General features: G+C 36.4%; 1 protein-coding gene across 6 annotated transcripts in view; it reads left to right on the plus strand.

The window, feature by feature from the left end:
- The window catches only part of SLC45A4 (solute carrier family 45 member 4), a 138,633-nt gene that overhangs the window by 18,864 nt on the left and 107,049 nt on the right, over positions 1-12,720 (plus strand). The window contains exon 1 of one of the 6 annotated variants that reach the window (XM_072602949.1): positions 1-12,720. This exon is cut by the window's right edge and continues 21,616 nt beyond it. The exons of the other annotated variants lie outside the window; for them this stretch is intronic. The gene's annotated coding sequence lies outside the window, so the exon portion shown is untranslated. 6 annotated transcript variants of the gene reach the window in all.

A 12,720-nucleotide genomic window follows, 5' to 3' on the forward strand; every position in this document is an offset into this window, starting at 1 on the left:
TTTAGAGATGTCTTAGATCCTTGCATTGCTAAGAAGAGTTAAGTCTATCAAAGTTGGTTATTGCACAGTGTTGCTGTTACTGTGTATATAATATTCTCCTGGTTCTGCTCACTTCACTCAGCATCAGTTCATATAAGTCTTTCCAGGTTTTTCTGAAGTCTGCCTGCTCATCATTTCTTATAGCACAATAGTATTCCATTACATTCATATACCACAACTTGTTCAGCCATTCCTAAATTGATGACATCCCCTCAATTTCCAAATCTTTTCCAACACAAAAAGAGCTGCTATAAATATTTTTGTCCAGGTGGATTTTTTTCCCATTTTTATGATGTCTTTGGATTACAAATCTAGAAGTGGTATTGCTGGGTCAAAGGGTATGCACAGTTTTAGAGCCCTTTGTGCATAGTTCCAAATTGCTCTCCACAATGGTTGGATCAGTTCATAACTCCAGCAACAAAGCATTAGTGTTCCAATTTTCCCACATCTCCAACATTTATCATTTTCCTATTTTATCATATTGGACAATTTGATAGGTGTGTTTTGGTACCTCAGAGATGTTTTGATTTGTCTAACCAGTAGAGCATTTTTTCCTGACTATAGATCGCTTTAATTTCTAACTCTGAAAACTACCTGTTCATATCCTTTCACCATTTATCATTTGGGGGATGACTTGTGTTATAAATTTGACTCATTTCTCTATATATTTTAAGAATAAAGCCTTTATCAGAAACATTGGTTGTAAAAATTGTTTCCTATCTTTCTGCTTCACAGGTACTTTTAAAAAACATTAACCCCTGAGTTACACTTTAATCTGTACACAATGGATTTAGAAGTAGAACATGGGTTTGAAGTCCTTGAATTAAAAAAATATATATTTACACTAAAAATGAGAACATTTTTCATATATACAGTGGTATATGAAAAGAAGCTATGAATCTCCATTTCATGGAATATTTCCTTTAAAAGTATAAAAAATATTCCACATAGTACTTTCAAAACTGGCTTAATCTATTCTTGCTTGTGAACTTTTCTATTCTCTTCTGCATTATTTAAAGTGGTGTTTTTTGGGGATAGTAAAATTGCTACCCCTCTCTTGTATAACCTCTCCCAATTAAAAAACTGAGAGAAGAGAGGACACCTTTTAAACACAAAGCATATAATCAGGCAAAATGAATATACAGTGTCTGTCCAAATATGTAACATTTTAATCAGTCCTCCGGAGACTTGGCTGGTCATTGCATTGAGCAGAGTTCTTAATTCTTTCAAAGTTTTCTTTACAGTGTTACTGTCTTTGTTTAGATTGTTGCCCCTGTTCTGCAGCGTTTTGTGCTATCCAGAATTCTCTGAAATCATCTTTTTTATATTTCATTACTTTCATGTACTTTTTAAAATTTATTTAGCCATTCACTAATTGGTACCCTTGTACCCCCTTAGATTCTAGTTCCTTGATTTTTTTCCCCCTTTTTTGTTCTTTTTTTTGTCCCCTTTAGGATCAGGAAGTTTATTTTGCTTGTTACTGATAATGATCTTCCTTATCTGGTAATATTCTCCCTCTTAAACCTCCCTCTCTCCCCCAGCTCCAGTTGTTTACTTATTGAATCTGATATATTTCTCCATCAAACTTTTCAACTCCACTTTCTTCTTTTTTATAAAAGAGTGAAATGAATCTGGTGCCTGTTCCCCACCTCCATCCCTTCCTCAGTATTTGTATATAATGTCTGTGAACCATTCATATATTCTTTGGATCCCTTGCCTCAAAAACAGAACAAAACAAAACTTTCAAACCCATATAAATAACATTTCTTGATCATGCCTTTAAAAATTCCTGGAGAAGAACAGAATCCATGTAATGAGTCCTCCCAAAACTCTAATTGTTTGATGAGACATTTATAGATTTTTGGATAAGAAGAAAGTCATAAAAATCAGACAGTTTTTTAAAAAAGCATAGGTGTTTTTGAATAATCAGAAAAACCTTTAAAATACCTCCAAAATGATATTTTTTCTATTAAAATTCTATTCAAGAGAGTAAGAGCAAGAAAAAGAAAGAAAAGAAAAAAAAGACATCCCATGAAATTATTAGAAATGTACAAATCTATACACTTTTCACATATCCCAGTTATAAGAAATTTTTTCTACCTCCTTTCCAAATTAGTGTGTTCCTCATATTTCACCTGCAAGATGCCTTTCCCAGCCTGTCCCCTCCCCCACTTCCCTCTGGGATTATTTCCTATTTATTTTGAATATATCTTAACAAGTGTATAGTTGTTTTCATGTTATCTTCCCAATTAGAATGTGAGGATCTTTGTGTCCTTACTGCTTATCACAGTTCCTGGTGCATGTTAAGAGCTTAATGTTTGTTAACTGATTTTCTTCTCTTTTCTCTTAAACTCTCAAAACAGAACCAGTCCACTCCCAGGACTCCTGTTTTTCTTATTTAACTCCTTTAATAACCTTTGAAGACATTAAGGTTCTGAGTTGGTTATTGATTTTTTTTCCCCTCTTATTAAAACATTAGCGCTATTTCATCATAAAGCCCCTTCCAACTAATTGCTCAAATAAATGTAATTTTCTAGGTGTCTTTGTACTCTTGTATTCACAATTCACAGTTCATTGTTCTTATGCAGTTCTTTTTTTTTTTTAAATCAGAAATATTTGAAAGCCCCTGTATTCCATTTATAACTCAGCTTTGTGGCATAAGTTTTGGTTGTAATTCTTTATCTTTTCTCTTTTGGAATATTGTATTCTCAGATCTCTGGTTTTTAGTAGAAACTGCCAAATCTTATGTTTCCTTAGTACTTGAACTGCTTCTTTCTGGATGTTTACAGTATTTTTCCTTTTATAGGAATTTTGGCTATGATATTCCTGGACCTTTCCTTTCTGGGATCATGAAGAAGGTGTTTGGCTTTTTAAAATCTTCATTTTTGTCTTCTGGGTCTAATGGATCTGGATAGTTTTTATTGATCATATCTTGCAACATAGTGTCCAGGTTTTGGTTTTTGTTTTTGTCTTTCTTACTTGTGATTTTTTGAGAGGATAAGTCTTTAATTAATCTTTCCTTGACTAGATTTCCAGCTCAGTTTTTTATAATCGGTTTATTAACCTGGAGTAAGGAAGATGTCAATTCAAATCCTGCCTCTGACACTCAGTAGCTGTGTGACCCCAGGCAAGTCATTTAACCTTTCTCAACCTCAGTTTCCTCATCTGTAAAATGGAGATCATAATAGTGCCTACCTTCCAAGATTGTGAGAATCAAATGAAAAATATATATTTGTAAAATGCTTTGCAAACCTTTAAGTTTGTAAATGCTATTGTTATCTATTTTTTCAGTCTTCTGATTTTTTTTCTAATATTCCTTGTCTCATAAAGTAATTGATTTCTGTTAGATCTGTTCTAGCTTTCAGAGATAACGATTCCCTGCATTTTCTTCTAAACAGTTTTTTTCTCTCTTTCCTCAAGAGTTTTTATTTGATTTTTATCTTTTACTTCATTTCTTGTAGGTGTTTATGTAATCCATTTTTTTCTTTGAGTCACAGTTTGCAGTTATTGAGTTACCTGCTCCTTTTTGGTGAATCTCTAGATCTATGATAATTTTCCCACTGATTTGTTCTTTTTGGTTTATTCATCTTTCCCACTTTACTTCCTGGCTTGGGGCTTTGTGCCAGGAGCACGCTCCACACTCTGCTGTGCTTTTGGATGGGATAGTTAGCCCTACTTGGTCATCCTTGAGGTTACCTAGGTTCTTGTCTGACCCATACTTCCAGTGATCTTTCCTCTCCCCTTCCTGGAGCTAGACCTCCCTGGACCTTAGAGGTTTGATGTTGGATCTTCAGAGCTTTCTATGGCATCCCAGAAGATGGTGTTAGTGAAATCGGAGCTCTGGGATACCCTGGTCAGAAGTGCTCCTTGCTGTGGTCATTATTAATTCCCCCACTATGAGTTTATGAGTAACGTGGGAGTACTGGGTACTTCAGCTTGTACTGACTACAGGCGGAGAGCCTTGCAGGCAACAAAGGTCTCCAGCTGGTAGGTGATGCTATTCGAACCTTTTCCTATGGCCCTTGTGCTGGTTGTGTGGGGTTGTGTGTTTGTGTGTGTCTGTGTGTGTTTGTGTATGTCTGTGTTTCTATCCAGGAACCTGGCCCTCACTTCTGTTTACTGACGTTGTGACTAAAATCTGTTAACTTCTCTTTACATCACTTGCTTTACCTCTAAAATCAAGTGTGAGGACAGCTGGATCATCTGCCCTACAGAATTATTTTGTTCAAAGCATTCTGTAAATGTCCGTGATTGTTACTGCCTTTTAACTTAAACACTTTTGCGTACTGTTTGCCAGTTTACAAACCAGTTAACTTTTTATATAACAACCTCATGTGTCAGGTAGAGTAAAATGATTCTGATCCCTGGTTTTACAGAGGAGGAAGCAAGCTCCAGAGGGGTCATGACCTATCAGTGGTAACAGGGCTAATCAGGTGGAAGAGCTAGAACTTCTCACTCTTCTGATGTAGAATCTAGTGTTCCTTCACTGTGATGACTCTCCAGCAATCTTTGTTTTGAATCAATTAGTAAAATATCCTTTCTAGTGAAGTAGAAGAGCTGTTATTTAACATAAAAATAAGAAGCCTTTAGTCACAGAATCACAGAACCATAGAAACAGGAGCAACCTTGGAGGTCATCTAGTTTAACTTCCATTTTTCAGGTAAAGAAGCTATGATCTTGAGAAGTGTAAGTGATTTGCCAAAATCCACACAGCGAGCCAGCTAAGCTAGTAAGTAGTAGTTATAGAGCCAGTATTTGAACCCAACTCCAAGTTAAGGGCTTATTTACATGCTTTTTAATAATGTGAACACTGAGTTTTTGGGGGGAGGGCTGCTCTTAAAAGTTTATATTCATATTGGCACTTTTAAATTGTAAACTGGATTACATTCTTTTATTTATGTAGTACACAGTATATGCAAACCCTAATTTTAAAAAAATCTGTTATAAAATTGAAAATATTCAAGTTATTTTTCTTCTCAACTATGCCATCTACAAACTACAAGGCAGCACATTGGGGATTCCATTTTGTGAAATATTTTGGTAGTCTTGACAAAAAAGATTTTTACAAAATTTAAATGAAATTCTGAAATTTAAGTATTTTATAAAGAAGTAGAGTGAGAAGAGCAGTCGTAATTAATGCTAACAATTCCAAAAGTATGGGAGGAGAGTTAAATATTTAGCATCTTACATTAGAAAAGTCCTTTATGTAGTTTTCTCTAGGTGGGGATCTGTATAAAATTGTCACTAGACTGGTTTATCAGCTTTTGGTTAATTCTTGACAGTTTGGTCAACTTCTGTGGCAGTCCAGCTGTATGTTGATAAGAGTCTTGTGGGTGATGTCGGTTTATGGTTGTAAAGTTCAGATATGTTTTTTGATTACTTATTGGGGGATTGAAGGGAATAATGTAAAAGTCAAATAAATTTGAATTTTTGTTTTATGACTGATAGTGGTGTGAAATGAACCTAATAGAAAAGATCATGAGTTAATTGATTTCCCCTCCCCCCTTATTTGTACATTGGTAATAACTTTTCTTTATCTTTATTGGCCTGTTTGGAGAAATTCATTTTACTTATTCCATAGTGTGCATTTGTTCTTTAAAGGACAAGTGTTTGTCAGTGGTTTAGCACAGACCTATACAAGTAGGTCTCTAATGTTTTATTAAAGAAGTGACTGTGGATCTGATGTTTGCATATAGTGTTTATTACATCCAGGTAAGGTATATTGGAAGAATAGCAAACGAATACTGCTTATTCTCCCTAGCACTTTGGCTTATATGGCAGATAAGTCTTTTTATCAAGTAAGGTCTAAACATGTTGCTTCTGTATTCTTCAGAGCTGGGCTTGTTTCTGTTCTGTGTGTGTGTATGTGTGTGTGTGTTTTAATTTTGCTGCTTTCTTACCTTTGTTCATGTCTTAGATCAAATGCTACTTCTTCTACCAAGTCTCCCTTCTTCCCTTTTCTTCCTTAATTCTAACTTGCTTGAACATTTTGTATCTCTCTTTTTGAGTGTTTGTGTTTGTTTCATTATAGTTGTTTTCATTTGTATTAGATCATTATTATAGATTGTAAACTCTCTGCGAGTTGGTAACTAATTTTCCTCATTATCCTCTCCCAGGGCTAAGAGTAGAGTATTGTGCTAAGTAAATATTTGTCAAATTGACTTTGCCTAGGTGTCTTTTTTTTTTTTTTTTGCTTCTCTGTGATTCTTTTTTTAAATTTAATTTTAGTTTTCAACATTCATTTCCAGAAGATTTTGAGTTCCAAATTTTCTCCCCATCTCTCCCCTCCCCCCACCCTATAATGCCTTGCATTCTGATTACCCCTTTCCCCAATCTGCCCTCCCTTCTATCACGCTCCTCCCTTCTCTCATCCCCATCTTCTCTCTTGTACTGCAAGATAGATTTCTATACCCCATTACCTGTATTTCTTATTTCCCAGTTGCATGCAAAAACAATTCTCAACATTTGTTCCTAAAACTTTGAGTTCCAACTTCTCTGCCTTCCTCCCTGCCCACCCATTTCCACTGAGAAGGCAGGCAATTCAATATAGGCTATACATGTGTAGTTATGCAAAAGACTTCCATAATAGTCATGTTGTGAAAGACTAACTATCTTTCCCTCCCATCCTCTCTTGTCCCCCATTTATTCTATTCTCTCTTTTGACCTTGTTCCTCCCCAAAAGTGTTTACTTCTATTTATTCCCTCCTCCCATTTGCCCTGCTTTCTATGATCCCCCCACACCCCACTTATCTTATCCCCTTTTCTCCAACTTTCCTGTACAGTAAGATAGATTTTCATACCAAATTGAGTGTGCATGTTATTCCCTCCTGAAGCCAGATGTGATGAGAGTAAGCTTTACTTTTTCTCTCACCTCCCCCTTTTTCCACTCCATTGAAAAAGCTTTTTCTTGCCTCTTTTATGAGAGATAATTTGCCCCATTCCATTTCTCCCTGTCTCCTCCCAATATATTCCTCTCTCACCCCTTAATTTTATTTTTTTAGATATTATCCCTTCATATTCAGCTCACACTGTGCCCTCTCTATATGCATACAATCCTTCCAACTACCCAAATACTGGGAAAAGTCTCAAGAATTGCAAATGTTATCTTTCCATTTAGAAATAAGAAGTTTCATGTTAGTAAGTCCCTTATGATTTCTCTTTCCTGTTTACCTTTTCGTGCTTCTCTTGATTCTTGTGTTTGAAAATCAGATTTTCTATTCGGCTCTGATCTTTTCATCAAGAATGCTTGAAAGTCCTCTATTTCATTGAATGACATTTTTTCCCCGGAATTATTATACTCAGTTTTCCTGGGTAGGTGATTCTTGGTTTTAATCCTAGTTCCTTTGACTTCTGGAATATCATAGCATATAGTAGCTGCTGCCCATGATTCCACACCCTGAAACCTGCTCCAGTCCTGTCCCTGCCGGGCATCGCAGGGAAGGCTGTACTCTGCTCTGCTCTGAGCCCAGTACGATAGACCTTTCCTGTTGGCCTGCCAGGCTGTCTTGGACTGGAAATCTCTTACACTCTGTTGTTTTGTGGCTTTTGCTTCTCTAGAATTTGTTTAGTCATTTTTTACAGGTATTTTTTATGGATTATGAGGGTAGAGCTAGAGCAAGTCCATCCTTCTACTCTACCATCTTGGCTCCGCCCTCTATAGTCTTGTAAATGTCATACACTTAGTGATTTATGAATCCATATAGCATTGCCTAGCAACCTAGTTTCATGTATTTTTAATGTAAGATAGTTTAGTATTTTCTCTTTACATTTGGGGGGAGGAGTCTAAAAGGAGACTCACATCTTGATTAAAAGAATGTGGTTATCAATTCATTCTTTTGAGCACTCTATGTTCATAGCTGTATGCTGTTGTAGGGAATATGTAAAGAATAAGACATATCTCCTTCTCTTGAAGCAGCTAGGTGTTGAAGTGGATAGACCACTGGGCCATAGGACAGGTGGTTGTTTATTTTTAGTTGTGATCCTTTTTGGGGTTTTCTTGTCAAAGGTACTGGAATGGTTTGCCATTACCTTATCTAACCCATTATGCAGATGAGGAAACTGAGGCACACAATGTGAAGTGACTTGCCCAGCGCAAGTGAGGCCAGATTTGAACTCAACATCTTTCTAACTCCAAGCTAGGCACTCTATCCACTGCTTCATCTAGCTGCTCAAGATAGGAAGACTTGAAGACAAGCCCTCAGACTCTTAACTAGCCTGGTGATCCTGAGCAAGTCATATAAACTCTACCTGCCTCAGTTTGCTGAGCTGTAAAATGGAGATAATAGTAGCACTTGCCTCTTCTGGCTGTTGTGAGGATCAGATATGAATCATGAATCAGACATACCACTGGGCATGTGTATAACAGCAGATCATTTTTGCATCTCACATCATCAGAAAATTTGATCCCGTGGTAAAGAAGAGAGAATTCATTTGAGGGTGAGCCAGTTTTTTTTCTCCCTTTCCTTTTAGACAGTTTTTCTTCTCCCTTCCCTCTTAACCAGGTCATCTTCTTCCTTCTGCTTACAAACAATCCCATGTCTTCCCATCCTGGAAAAAACTTCACTTGACTCTTCTGTCCCATATGTTTTCTGCACTTTGTAGCTAAGCTCCTCAACAAGGCCGTCAACAATAGGTGCCTCCACGTTTTCTCCTCTCTCACTCAGCCCTTAGTTTTTTAGACTTTTACTGCCTTGGATGTGTCTCAGGCCACTCCCTTCCCCATGGTCACCTGTTCCTTAAGTCCTAGGAGTCCCATGGTGTATGAGGGTTCAGGGAAGACTAGCACCTCTAGTGTGGTGGCTTGTTGAGCCCTTTTCAGAGCTGCTTATCTACCTTTGGTGTTGACCTTTCACCCAGCTCTCAACTTGTGTCTCCAAGAAGCTGTAGCATTAGCAGTGACCACACAGGCTAAAAGGAGGTTGAGAAATAACCAAGAGGTCTCAAACCTGTTGGTGAGTTAGGCATAGCATGTGAAAACTTCCCCTGGCAGAATGGGTAGATGAGAAAAATTTATTCAATGGCAATGAATGCTTCCGAAGCAGGCACTATGGAACCCATAGAGCTTGGTCAGATGTTGAAGATGCCAATGTCATCTTTTGCATCCCAGGCCATCACCAGTCATCTTGACTTTTTTTTTGCCACTGGACTTTAATGACTGGAAGAGAGAGTGAAATTTATGACTTGTGCAACTCAGCTTCACTTAAATCCACTTCACACACAAGTCAAGACATCACCCAATGATGTCTTTGACCCTCTTTGAAATGAAGAAAGAAGAACTTGAAGTCCAGTAAATATTGTGCCAGGAATCATATCCCAGTGGTTGCAGTCATTGGGTCATTCATTCTTCATTGATGTTACTGTGACCCAGCAAGGTAACCAGGAACTGGCTTCTTCCAGCTGTCCCCTTCCCCACCAAAAAAACCCCTTCTGATCCTTGTTTTCATTGTTTCAGTTTTTAGTACTGTGTAACTCATGACTCCTTTTGGGGTTTTCTTGGCAAAGATCTTGGAGTGCTTTGCTATTTTCTTCTTGAGCTCATTTTACAAATGAAGAAACTGAGGCAAACAGTTAAATGACTTGTCCAGTGTCACACAATCTGAGGTCAGATTTAGACTCCCTGATTCCAGGCCCAGCACTCTTATCTACTCTGCCACTCATACCTCTCTTTATTTGGGCCAGGTAATTGTCTTTTTTTTTTTCATTAAAAACTTCATTTATTCCCATGTTTTCTCAGAACAGTATTATATTTTGTTGTTACTCTAAATAATATTCTCCAGAGTTCTATTCATTTACATTTCATTAGTTATTACAAATCTTTCCAATTTTTTTTTCCTGAAATTATCTGGCTCATCATTTCATAGTGATTGTCTTTTCTTAAGAATGATTTAAAGTTTTCCTGTTTATTATATGTTTGATCACATGGTGGTCAGAAGAAGCAATAAAAGGATACTCTCAAGGTCTCTCTCAAGAACTTTGGATTTGACTGTGCAAAATGGAAGACACTGACACAGGACTACTCAGCATGGCATGCCCACATTAGAAAGGGTGCTGTGCTCTATGAGCAAAGCAGAATTGAGACAGCACAAAGTAAATTTAGGATGCATGAATTTGGAGTATCCACCCCAAAAATTCATACGGACTATCCATGCCCTACCTGTGGTAGAGCATTCCAAGCTCATGTTGGTCTGATCAGCCACAGTCGGACACACTTTATCTTTAACTTTAACTTCACTTTATCATAGTGATGTCATTTTGGTCCTCTTCGAAAACAAAGCACAACACCCAACCCAACCATATGTTTGATGAACATTAATAAACTTGAACATTTTCCTGTATAAAAATACTGAAAAGGAGAACTGCATATAAAAACCATGTATTTGAGGGTCCTTTTCAACCATTATATAGATCCTTTACTATTTAATTTAGTTAATAAAATTTAGTTTACTACCCAGGATTGAAAACCAGTACTGTTGTGTGTGCATGTGCATGTGCATGTGCACGTGCACATGCACACACTTTGTCCATTTTACATCCTTTGAATCTTCTATCTCATTTTGTTCCAGACTCTTCTTCCCCTTTTTGTAAATCTGAGATGTAATTTCTTGCTTGCTGCTCTAATTTGTTTATGATGTCACCCTTTATAACTAAGCCATGCACTCATTTGGAGCTTCTCTTGGTGTGAGAGATCTTTTTGTTTATTTATACCTAGTTTCTGCTAGATTGCGTTCTTATTTTCTGCACAGAGTCTGTCCAGTGTCAAATTCTTAGCAGTAAATCTTTGGGTTTCAAATACTAGGCTACTATTCTTGTTTGCTTCTGTTTATTGTGTATCAAATCTGATCAACCTCTGTATTTCTTATCCAGTACCAAATTGTCTTGATGATTACTGCTGTGTAGTTCATGATCTGGTATTGATGGGTCCACTTTCCTACTTTTTTTCATTATTTTTCTTAAGTTTATAGACATTTTGTTCTTCTGGGTGGATTTTACCTGCATCTCTATACAACAGTGCTTTAACAGTTTGATTGGTTTGACATTGAATAAGCAAATTTATGCATACAGCATTTTTAAAAAATTTAAAATTCCTTGAGCAACTGAAGTGTTTAGGTCAGATTGTTCAGCAGCTGCTTTTAATTCAGCCCAGCTACATATAGTTCTGCGGTGTTTTTAATGTTTCAGTTTAAGGGTTTCTCTCTGAGTCTTTTGATAACTCAGTTGTTAGCAGAGGTGTCCATGCTATAACTATCAGTCTTTGGCTCCCAGAGAAGAAGATTAACTGTCATTTTCTAATAAGGATCTTTAATGCTGACATATTCTTTCTATTCAAATATTACTGCTGAATAACCAGGAGAACATTGTACACAGTAAAAGCCATGGTCTTTGATGACTGATTGTTAGCCCTTCTCAGCAATGCAAGGACCTAAAACAATTCCAGAAGACTCATGATGGAAAATGCCATGCACATCCAGAGAAAGAACTATGGAGTCAACGCAGGGCAAAGCAGATTATTTTTCTGTTTTGTCTTGTTTTGCTTTTTTCTTTCTCATAGTTTCTTCCACTTGTTATAATTTATATAATATGACTGATGTGAAAATGTCACATCATTGACATTTGAATAGGAATGTATGTATGAAGCCTCTATCATTGCAGGCCATCTTGGGGAGGGAGGGGGAAAAATGTAAAGCTTATGGAAGTTGAATATTAATGAATATTCAGATCAGTTACTAAGGAATAATTAAAGAAGATGCTATCCACCTCCAGAGAAAACTGATAAATACATATACTTATACATATACATCTATCAAATTGTAGCCTTCTCCTAGTGTGGTATAGGGTGGAGGAGGGGAGGGAAGAAGTTCAGAACTTAAAATGTAACAGAAAAATTTAAAAAGTGAAACATATATAATATTCATACCATTGGATTATAGTAGAGAACTGTAATTCTCTAAGATGACCAGAGGCATTCCTAATGATAAGCCATGCTATAATTATAATTATATATATATATGATATATAATTGTAATTAACCTTTTATGTTAATGCATTTTTGCATTATGTGTATTTATATACTGCCTCTTAATAATAACAATAAAAGTGATAATTCACATTAATATGGTTCTTTAAGACATAAAGTATTTTCTTCAAACCCCTACAAACAGGAAGTACAGATTTTGTTATTGTTATTTTGTATTCAAAGAAATTAACCTCTGAGTGATTGAAATTTATTGTAGGACCACTTAAATCTGAGGTAAAAATCAAGTTAGATAGGTATACATAAATATTCTCTTTAATAGAGAATCTTAAATGCCAAAATCAGGAGGTTGGGGTTTTTTTAGTTTGTTTTTTGCACTTTATGCTATGGACTTTTGAGAACCAGAAGGCAAGAAGTATGCTGTTGAATTTAATCTAGATTTGAGGGAAAAAATGGTGGCATACAGTAGTGGCAGCGGAACTAGAAATCACTTAATAAATGTTTCCTCATTCTTTCATTCACAAAAGATAAGTCATTAAGACTTAATGACTATATAAGTGATGAAGGAGAGGAAAGAGTCAGAGATAATAACATTTTTAAGCCTAGGTGATAGGAGAATGTTGCCATTAATATAAATGGTTCAAGTAGTTGAAGGGTGAGGAGAGCTATTGAGATCAGCTGGTAGACTTCCATTTGAACCTGATTAATAG

The sequence above is a fragment of the Notamacropus eugenii genome, chromosome 4, assembly GCF_028372415.1.
Source record: "Notamacropus eugenii isolate mMacEug1 chromosome 4, mMacEug1.pri_v2, whole genome shotgun sequence".
NCBI classification, from domain to species: domain Eukaryota; kingdom Metazoa; phylum Chordata; class Mammalia; order Diprotodontia; family Macropodidae; genus Notamacropus; species Notamacropus eugenii.